The following is an 11,716-nucleotide window of genomic DNA, read 5'->3' as shown; positions in this document are numbered from 1 at the left end:
TTGCCGGCCAGTATTTGTAATTAACAGTGAATCCACTAAGAAATGTAGGGAATTTTATTTCCATTAGAATTACCAACAATTCCATGGTATCTATGTCTCATTGGTCCCTGTGGTATTTAAAAATTTGTTACTACAAATTTTTGCTTATGTATGGCTAGGACTATATCCAGAGATAATATTTTCTAGAGTATAATACTTTCAATATAATACGGCATTTATATACACTCAATTGCAAATTATTAAAAGGCCCAGTTTCCATAAGTCATGATGGTATGGCTGCTGCATTGGGTTTTTACAGATTTTTAGGAATGGACTTTAGAAAAGTCTTTTAATAACCACTGTAAGTATATGAAATAAAGAATTTTAGGATATCCAATTTCACCCTTTTTAACCCAGAGCTTCTTCAGGGAATAATAAAATTTTAGACTTCTCAATTAAAAACTTTTCTAATCATTCATAATTATTGTGGCAGCTATATGTTTTACCCTTAACCCTTTCGCGCCGAATGCCTCACCTGTGCGGCGAGGATTTTCTTCCCTAAATAACGAATGCCACACCAGTGCGTCCTGAATGTTCTTACCCTAAACAACGAATGCCGCGCCTGTGCGGCACAGGTCGAAAAAAGTGACCATCGCGGACACAATAGACCCACGCACGCGGTCGCCCCTCACGATCCGCCTTAGCGCAAGCCCAGTCCCATCATCGGCCGATCAGGTCAACCCTTTCATATCCTCTACACGCGGTCAACTACTGTTATTTGCAGTGTGTTTTCCAAAAAAATATTTGTTGCTTACTTTTGAAATTCAATGCTAAAAATGAATTCATCTTTTTTTGCTGACCACATGGAAATTTCAAACAAAATTCTAACGTTAATCGCAACGGAGTTATAGAACAACTAGTACATATACTAAATCCGTCTAGATCAACATCAGAACTTCGTTTAAAATTTCTGCACGCTCAGAAAAAAAACACAAAAATCATTTTGAATGTAAAAAAATCGGTGCGAGCAACAAATATTTTTTCATATATTTTGCATTAACATTTTAGCGTTGACCGCCGACTCGTGCTAGGAAGGGGCTTTTAATCCTTCTAGGGTGTGGGACAGAGGCCGAGAAAAAGGATCGGCGCCCTCTGAGTTGGATCCAAAAATGGTTAGGGAGGGAACCACTGCCTTCAGTTGACGCGAAAAAGCTTCGTACAAGGGAGTATAGAAAACTTTCAAGACACTCGTATTGAGGAAGAATTTCCCTGAACCAAGGTCCAGCGCAAAAGGGTTAAATTAAGCAAAACAAAATTAAGGGTAGTTTAAATCTTTTCTGAACTGAGCTGAAAATGTATGTGTTTTTGATGTGATTTTTGAAGTTGTAATTCTATATTTGTATCCCCATGTGAAGCAACATTGGGTTACAGTGGGTTAAGATTGGAACCATAGCTCATCTTTTGGCATATTCACTACAATTTTTATGTCATCGTTGGCTTAGGACCTTAGAATCCCTAATAACAATGGCTGAAGTAAAGGATGCTAGTAAGTCAACTATTGAGATAAAGTTATGATTCGCCCATTATTCTTTCATAATGAAATGTTCACCTTCTTCACACTTATCGAATTAATACAAATCAAAGACACGATTGATTGGTAATCATGACGAAAAACTAGGAATGATAACACGTTCGACCAAACACCACTATTTCCATTAAATGATACTCTTTTTCCTTATTTTAGCTGTAAAAATAAAAATTGTTATCCATTATTATATAATTCCTATGTTTTTTCTCACATTGTCCCGGAAAAATGTTTCATTGGCTGTAAATTTCTATATTTTAAAGAAACTATTTATGTGCCTAACCATTTTCTTGAAAAAGACATCGAAACTTTGAAAATGCAGCCAAACAATATGGTTGTTTTCTTTGATTTTTTTATTGCCTAAATGGAAAGGCTCCTGGAGTACGTATTTCACACATTTTTTAGATTTTTAAATGACAATATCTATTTTTCGCGATTAAATGAAGGGTGAAAAATTTCAAGTGCGCGAAAACGCGACGGCAAAATATCAATGCTGGGAAAACTCCGCGTGACGTCATTCTGGTTCCCGCTATTGCCGTGTGAGGTGACCTTGGGGTGAGAATATGTGCGCCGCTGAGATGCAGGTTGCTAGCAGGTAGCTCTCGGCTTAAATAAGGATTATTAATACCCTATCAAACGAAGGAAACTTTCCGACCGTAGGCAGTTTAGTAGATGGTTATTGAGACATGGTTCCCTGAGCTCTGTGCCTCATGCATGCATTCGTAATCTCAGACGATGTAAAACTCCTATCTACTCGTATGGAAACAAGGGCCCTGTGACGTCACTTGGGGTGCAGTCCGTTGAACGCTACTACTTCTTCGCTGCGCCACAGACGAGCTCCCAAGCGGTCCGTCATTCACTACGGAGCGTACAGGTTAAGGTTTGACGTCGGGGAAACGTCATACACCCATTTCTCGCCCCGCTCCAGACACTCCCGTAAAAACTAGGGTCTGCGAACGAGCGAGTCATATTTTGGCGGATATTCGAAGGGAATTCACCGAGGCTATGGAGAGTTTACTAACGTTGCCGTTATTGGACGCCTTTTTTCTGTAAAGGTGACTACGAAGTAGGCTCACATAGTAGATAGATGTAAATTTAATGGCGATTAAAATAAATATGTAGCAAGCACTATCTCCGTAGACATTCTCGTATCTCCCCCAAAATGAACTCAAATGTCTCTGGAAGCAACCGTAACATTCAAAAGGCAACAAAACATTATTAAAAGGGACATGTACTATAAGAAAGGATTGTAAGAACATATATCGACGCATCAACTCATGCCATAAATTAAAATCTGAAGAAAAATAGGATAAACATGGAATGGATTAATGTTTTATAATAGTTGTTAGCCATAATAAGTTAATATGTTTCAAGTGAGAAAACGGTAGAGTACCTACTTTTTCGTGTACTAGGGTAATGAGTTTCAATTAGAAGGGGTAGGCGAGGGAAGGTGTGAGAAATATGGTCCAAAGTTTCTTGCTTTACTTTGTGGAACCTCGCTATTGGAAGATAAAATTCATTAAAATGATATTCGAACATATTTATTAATATTCAATGTCCATAATCGCCTCAATTTTCATTTCAAACTATTTCTTCGATTTCGTAATACCATCTTGTCCGCCCTCGTTCATTTCCGCCATCTTGACTTCGCTCCTGACCAGTCCGAAAAGAAATTCTCGTAGCGAACGTAGCGCCTATGGACCGGTGCTCCGGAGCACTTTTGTCTGTAGCGTCTGGTAGCAAAAATAATATTCATTGGACCGCACCCTTGGAGTGGCATCGCATGGGCGCCAATCTGGCCTTTTTTAAATGCGGTTATTGCCATCGTCTGAACTGGGATTTCTAAAACCAAATAATTTGTATATTATTAATACAATAATGGTGGGCAACGAATCACAATCAATTCCTTTCGTTTTCTTTGATGAAGGAAACTACCCTATTGTGTAACCATAGTCTTTCTTATTTTCTACAATCGAAGCCCCAACACCTTCGAGTGTAACCTTATGCCATTTTCGGTGGAATACATGAATAGGATAGTTTCCTTCATAAAAGAAAACGAATGGCATTGATTGCGATTCGTTACCCACCATTTTTATATTCATTATATACAAAATATTTGGTTTTAGAAATCCCAGTTTTGACGAATGGCTATGGTCAATTTTATCCTCATTTAAAAAAGGCCAGAATGGTGTCCATACGATGCCACTCCAGTTGACGGCACAGGGATTTAGTTGCTATACGAATAGATACAAGTTTAACATCGTCTGAGATTACCAATGCATGCATGAGGCACAGAACTCAGGGAAACATATCTTAACCCCTTAACTAGGGAGAGCGACTATAGTCGCAAGCGGACTCCGCTCCCCATGTGGGGAGTGCGACTATAGTCGCTCTATAGACTATATTGCGCGTGCCGTCGCGTCGCAATGTAATGTGGAGAAGGCGTGAATATTCATTCTTTATGCATCATTGCATGTTTTTTGCTTTGTCAGAGGTTCTATACCAATATATTTTAGGTATATTGCCATTTTTGTGCAATAGCATTACTATAAAATTTTTTTTCGAAAACAGCATCTCCGAAAATCGGTGGATTTGTTCCCCACCAGGTGAAAGATAAGGAAATTTCTGCCCCCAACCAAGGGGTTAATAATCACCTAACGAAATTTCCTATGGTGAGAAAGTTCCCTTCGTTTGATGAAACATAATAATCCTTATTTAAGCCAAGCGCTACGTGCTACCAGGGTACTCTGCTACCTGCTAGCAGCCTGCATCTCAGCGGCGCACATATTCTCACCCTAAGGTCACCTCACTTGCCGACAGCGGGAACCAAATTGACGTCACCTGGGCTTTTCCCATCAGTCACACTTAGCCGTCGCGTTTTCGCAAGCTTAAAAATTTTCACTTTTGATTTAATTGCGAAAAATATGTATCGTCATTTAAAAATCTAAAAGCGTGAAATGCGCACTTCAAGAGTAATAATCTTTCGATGTAGGCAATAAAAATAATAAGAAACCCCCATATTCTCATGTTATTATTCATCACATCAATTCTCCTTCCTGTTCATTTTTTAACCCTTTCACTGATGTGAACGTACCTGGTGTATTCGCACGGCAGGCTGCTTTGAACGCAGTTTTTCTTCGTCCCTGCCATGCGGTCAGCACTTTCGCCGAAGCGCTCCGAAGGGTCGCTAAACCGGGACCCTTTCCTCGACCAGCTCACCTTCGCTGGCTTCTCTCGTCGACCCTCCGAGCGGGGGGCCTCCCTCCCGAAAAGTGACCGCTCTGAATGCAATTTGAAAATCTTTATCAATCACTGCGTTCATCAAAAAATAATTGTTTTCATCGCACTTCTGCTTAAATGGCCATTTTCTTGTGGTCCGCAGCCACGTTCTTATCACAGTTAACAGAATCGTTACTTTACATCGTAGTAACACGGTTCAAAGGCGTATTTGACTGCTTGATTGGCAGGAGTGCGATGAAAATGATCATTTTTTGATGATCGGATTGATTGATAAAGATTTTCAAAATGCAGTCTCAGCGGTCCCTTTTGGGGAGGGAGGCCCCTCGCTTGGAGGGTCGAAGAGAGGGACCCGCGAGGGTGAGCTCGGGGAATCCATCCTGGTAGTACCTTCTCCAAGGATCTACGAAATGCATTTTAACCTTTTTGCCACATGTGAGGAGAACGTTTTTGGAGATTGAACAGCAGTGAAAGGGTTAACCAGCACTGTGAATATGTCAAGTTACACATTCATACTGCTCCAATGCAAAAACTATTGTATGTTTTCAACTTCAGCAGACTCCCGAGTATCCAGCTGCACCGTATCAGTGTCGTGGATTATCCGTGCAGTGGATTATCCGTGCATGATATTCACACTCGCTCAACATTTTCCGCGCTTAAAAAAAATGAAACCGTACGCAAATTCATCGGAATTACATCATTTATGCTAGGATACATCGTGCTTATTATTTCCGTTAGAATACCCTTCGTAAAACAAGCGATTGCACGTTAGCTGCGTTCACGGAAGAAACGTGATCCTGTTTTCGAAGCCTCGCAGTGCGCGACCATGCTCTGTGATCACTGAGTTGCAACCCGGGCAACTTGTGCGAGACGTGACTACATAGCTTGGTGCCTGACTGTGTAGTTTCCGACGTCGAGCAGTCGTTTTGAAGTATTCGTGCAAACCACTTTAATGTATCCGTGACATCACAGCCACGGATGTGTGGTTTTCTAAACCAGGCCTTACAATGCGAGTACAATCATGTTATCGTCGCTAAAAGATCGTAAACTGGCGAAGAAAGCCGTCAATGAGTCCGGGAAGCACTCTAAAATAAAAACAACGGCATAAATAGTAACAACACATTGTCCGTTTTAGGTAAATTATGAGCATTAAAAGACATTAAAGTGAAACTTTGGGTTATCCATGTATTTTCTCCCCCATCATTAGCCCAGGTAATCGAGAGTGTACTGTAGTTCCATTTCTGTTCCTTCTTGGCCATCTCTTTACTACAAACTAATATAAATACATTGAATATACATATAGTCATAACACTTTTTACCCGCAACAGTTATTTATCCTCTTTTTACACTTCAAAATATTTGTTTTAGCATATTGTTTTGCTATCTACCATAAACCGCTTACGACAGCGATCACCTGTCTCATCTGATGACATTTTTGCGTATTGTACTCTATTTTCCAATGAAAGAGAGTGCCCAGGATATGAACTAGGGAGGGGGCAAGCCATGGTTGTTTAAGTAGTAAAATTTAAGCATGAAACTAAAATTTTAACAAACTAAAACAGTGCCTAAATTGTTATAAAAAAGGAGGGGGCAGCTGTCACCTCCTGCTCCTTGCTGGGTACGCCCATGTTTGTCGGATCTCCCACTATATGCCTTCTAGTACATTCCCAGGCCATCTTGTATATCCTTGAAACTCTCTTATACAGTAGACTCACGAAATTACGAACAACGTTATTACGAAGTACCCGCTTTTACGAAGAAAATCGTTGGTCCCAACGAAAAGGCCTATCCTAGCTATAGGAAAAGAAATGTTGTAAGGAAATTTTTGTTTTAACGATATTACGAACCTCAGTCCCGGTCCTGGCGGTTACAAAATGAACTTTATTACGAAGTTCCACGCATAAGCTATGGCATTTAAATCGATATTCACTACGATAAGTTTTAATAATCACGCCAAGTTTAAGTTGTCCTCGTGTACTGTGACCGAGAGCGTCATTTATGGTTATTTCTTCACCATTCGTTATACAATAAGCTTCATTCCTGGGGGATCATGGTGACAGACTCATTGCAGTTCGTCAATTTGATGTACAGTTCTCTTCCAACGCACATTCTGTTTACGAAGTTTCAGGCATGACAGCATTCAAAAATTTCAAATTTGCAATTTGGCGCCTTTTGAGTCGACCGTTGATACGTCGTGCGGCGTAGAGGAAATCGCACTCAGGGCATAATCTGAACAATGTATCATTCATTCCGGTGTGAAGTTGGGAACTGTTCAGCGTTTCGCCCGTTGTTTTTTGCCGCGGAGAGCGATTTTTTCGGCTCCGGCTGCGTTGCTCGCCCATTTAGTTCAATTCGTCACAATCGTGAGTTAGCGCATGATTGTTGTGAAGTGTTGCATTGTGCAGGATAACCGTACTCCTCAATGCCTTCCATACAGATGACGGCACAATAGGGGGTGCGGATAACCCTTCGCCAGCACGGTTTGCAGCCAATCGCTGTCCCCCAAACGCACCCCACATTATCGCCTTGTCATATAACGTTGTCAAATGCATACAGACCAGCGAAATAAGCCTGATCCACTAAAACATGCCTTTGAAGATGCGTCTCTTTCGGGTAAAACACCGCGTGGGTCCATTGTTCTCGGACGACAGTTTCGCCGGCGTTACAGTCGGCTTCTTCAGGTCAGTGAAGTAATGATGCAGTGAATTGGCCGCCTTATATATCTGTCCGTAGAGGCTAGGTCATCTGTGATTGGCTGTCGCTGCTGTGTCTTTTTCCACGCAAAACTCGTTTCCAGGCATGCGGAAGGGGATAGCCGTCAATTTCAATAGGGAAGCCGCATTTTTATATCGAGGCCTTTTTTTACCAGTTTCAATTGATTTTAAATTTGCCCCTGAATCACTGATCCTCGTTCTCTCAGCATGTTTTTCAAATCTGATCATTTGTTTTTCTCGTAAAATCTCTAGTCACACCTACTATTATGAAAGTTCCACAATCTACGCAACGATAATTCAGCTTTCCAATGGCATGTGTCGAAGGAGTAGTCTTACCCAATCGTACATGTTGTGGTGCCAATAGTAAACGTTTTAATTAATTAAACAAATCAAATAAACAGAATGGATAAATTTTCAGGACGAATTATCTGGAGCGACAATGCATTCGACCTAACGCCACAATTTCCGTTCTTTGACTCCATTTTTGTTCATTTTTAAGTGGACAACAAGAATTGTAATCAATGATATTTGACTCTTGTTTTTTTCTTCCGTTTGACAAGGAGAACTTTTACAATGCTCAATTCTTTTTATCCTAAAACATGGACATACACCCCATCATAATCCACCCATCACAAAAACTTCCATTCTTCCAGGAAAAAATGAAATCTGTGGAGGAGTATACTTAGAAAGCCAAGAGCAACTAATGCCTCAAGGGAGTCAATATTGAGTAGTTCATTTTATCTACGGGGACACCTCAGTGAAGAAATGCCAGTGCATTACTCAAGCTACAAGACTGTGGCTTGCTGTTCAGCTGTGTAAGTTGTAGGGGTTTCATATATACACCACCTTCTGTGTGGTGAAACCAGAATCATCTATGTGAACAAACTTCTAAGGAGTACAATCTAACCCAGCCAACTAGCACTTTTGGCTATTTGGCTTTCCCTACCAGCTGAACGTCTGCACGCTTCATAAGTATGACGAATAAAAATAATTTGACAATGCACAAGAGTTGCTCAGGGTAACGACCATTGTTTATATTTCTTTAAAAAGGTTTTTTCCAAAAGTAAAACACTAAGAAAACTAATACATGCAGTTGTGTACTAGGGTGATAATCACTTATTAAAAGTGTCTAAGGTTGGAAAGGTTCCTTCGTTTGAATCATGTAAAAGGAAAATCGTACAAGCAGTACATTTTTTAGCTTAGAGGTCTCACCAAGGGATTTTTTCTGGGATTCTTTCTCGTGCATTGATAATTATTTGTAATTGAATCATGAGTATTTGTAGGCATGGCTTCTTTCTTGGCTGCATACAAATGAAAATGGTATTATTTGAACTTTCTGGTGGATCTCATTAATCTACAGGAGCAATTTTTCTTGTTTATATCCAGCAATTACCATGGGTTCATGATGGATTGTTAACGCTGTGGATAATCCGATGGGAATGGTATTATAAATACACAAAAATCATTATGGATTATGTAAGCTCTGTTAAAGTATCTCCAAAATGCCCTAGATCAGTACTGATCTGGTGAGCATCAATAACATATGATTATGGCATCTTGTGCCCCATCGTAACTTTCATTAGGTCTAACTTTATTTTTCAAGCAGAGGTAAATTGTGGAGGTAAATTGACAGCAGAGGTAAATTTTGGAGACATAATAATAGTATACATAATGCAATCTAAAATATTCATGCAATACAAAAAATAAATATGATAATTTAAAAATCTGATGGACAAAATAACCAATTTATAATTGCATTCTACAAAGCATTGAACTACAGCTATTGAATTCATCCAACCAATTGATTACATTCAATGAAAAAGAGTCTGTGAGATAGCTTTTAAATACATATTGTTCTTTTGATGACTTGAGGGTAACAGAGAATGTTTTATACCCAATTTAACACCAATGGCTAAAGGATTAATTATTGTTGAGATGATTGCCGGTTCTTATGAATACGCTCACAAGTGTAGGTGTAATGATCATGGAGATGTTGTTTGAAGGGGGCATAGTAAAAATGTAGCTACATTAAGAGTACTAAGTATTGGATATAAGTACTCAGGGAAAAATTTTTGCTTTGCAACTGCTTTGGAACCCTTTTGAAACTGCTTTGGAACACCAAAATCTGCATTGGAACTGCTGTGAAACTCAATTTTACTCATTTGTACCAAAAATTAGAAATATGAAGACGTTTGTAACTCATTTGTGATCCCCTTTGGAACTCCTTTGTACAGAGTGTGTTCGTTTGGAACTGCTTTCTACTCATTTGGAACTACTTTTGAACGATTCGGCAGGATTTCCAGACGTCATCATTCGTATTGTAACTGCTGTGTACGGAGAAAATACATTTGGAACTCCCATTGAACGAGATGACAGGATTTCCGGGCGTCATCATTCGTATTGTAACTGTTGTGTACCGAGAAGATTCATGTATAACGGCTTTCCATACGTTTGTAATTATTTGTGAACAAATCCATGCGATTTATATACGTCATCATTTGTTTTGGAACTGTCTTCTACGCGCCAACATACCATGGCCGGGTTCAGTCTGATACGTTTGGTCGAGAAAACGAACATTCTTTAATATATGCAATAAAAATGCATAAGTGGTTTAAGAAATAATCGCAAGTCAGTTAATAGAAACGGAACTCCCAAATAATCACTCGAATTAGTTTAAAAATTATTCTATTTTCCTTGTGGCTTAAATCGTATTTTTGGGTCCGATTTGAAATGCGACAAGATTATCTTCACTACGTACCGAGAATTTTGGTTGCGTATAATAAAGGTATTCAATAACAAATTCATAGCGCTCGCGTTTTTTTGCGTTTCCAAGTATATTATTATCGTAAAAATTCAATGTCTATACTTTCAAAGTATACTTCGCAATTATAAATATTGCGAATTTTACGGCATTTTTGCAACCTTTTCTTTCATTGCTTTCGTTCTTTGATATTACCGGAAAAGTAGTATTTTCCATACATAAAACCATAGAGTAGATAAGTATATAATATACTTACTCTATGATAAAACATACCGATGTATTAATTGTGTTCGCGATCCCTAGGAAATGGTTTATGTCCATATTTGGATCCGTATTTTAGGCTTGAATTTTTTCGCCATGAACCCCTCCTTCGAAAATATATTTCTATGTCGAGGTTGACAAGTTCGATTACCCGGAAAGGCCTTTTTTCGCATTTCCCATTGCATTTTCAGATATTTAACATGACGGTTTTCAAGAAAAAAATTCCAGAAACGAAGGCATTTCACTCAAAAATGGACACTGAATGATCCACATCAACCACGTAAGATCGGAATTAAGCTCTCGATAAGGACTTTCTTGATCACCAAAGTGACTTACCCCTCACTCCGCAATAAGAAAACATGAACCTCGTGTTATGCTTGCCGAGCTTGAAGGTCTTTCGTTAATAACTAATGCTTTTCAAAGCAATGGAGCTATTGCGAAATGGCGGCACTGCCGCACTTCAATTCGTAATACTCATCTTGCCTAAATATCCGAAACAGACTAAAATAAACTTCAAGAAAATTGAGTACGCCATCTTGAACTGCTACAAAGCAGGTGGCATGGTGTACAAATGAGTTCCAAATGGGTGTCCAACTGGTACAAATCAGTTTAAAAACGGATGAACGAGTGGTACAAAGAGTTCCAAATTTAAATCCAAATGAGTCCCATAGCAGTTTCCAATGGAAATCCAAGGCAGTTCAAAATGTGTTACAAATGAGTTGATGACATGGTAGGATGCTATGACGTCATGAACTGCTGTGTACCGTGTTTCAATTCCACAGTAGTTCAAAAGCACATACAAATCAGTGGTACAAAGCAGATAAATGACAGTTCCAAATGACTTACACAGCAGAAATTTTTCCCTGAGTAGGAGTTAATGCTATGATATTTGGTTAATGAAGTGGTGTCTTCTTGATATCCTGTGGGGCAAGTTTTGCAAGATTTGTATTAATTTTTCTGAAGAAGGAAAATCTTATTAGTTACCAGGGCTTGAACTTATATTTTGTTGCCGTAAAAACGTAGTATGAGGTTATAAAGTATTTAAATGCTAATATAGGGCATGTATCTTGTAGGATCATTTGTTCCTTAGTGAATTACATGTCAATCGAAATTTTATGTAGTCTTGAAAATGTCCATGAACGATTAATCATTCATCGAGCAATTAATAATGATTTTAAA

The sequence above is a fragment of the Ischnura elegans genome (assembly GCF_921293095.1).
Source record: "Ischnura elegans chromosome 13 unlocalized genomic scaffold, ioIscEleg1.1 SUPER_13_unloc_3, whole genome shotgun sequence".
NCBI lineage: Eukaryota > Metazoa > Arthropoda > Insecta > Odonata > Coenagrionidae > Ischnura > Ischnura elegans.
Note: the sequence above shows the minus strand (reverse complement) of the source record.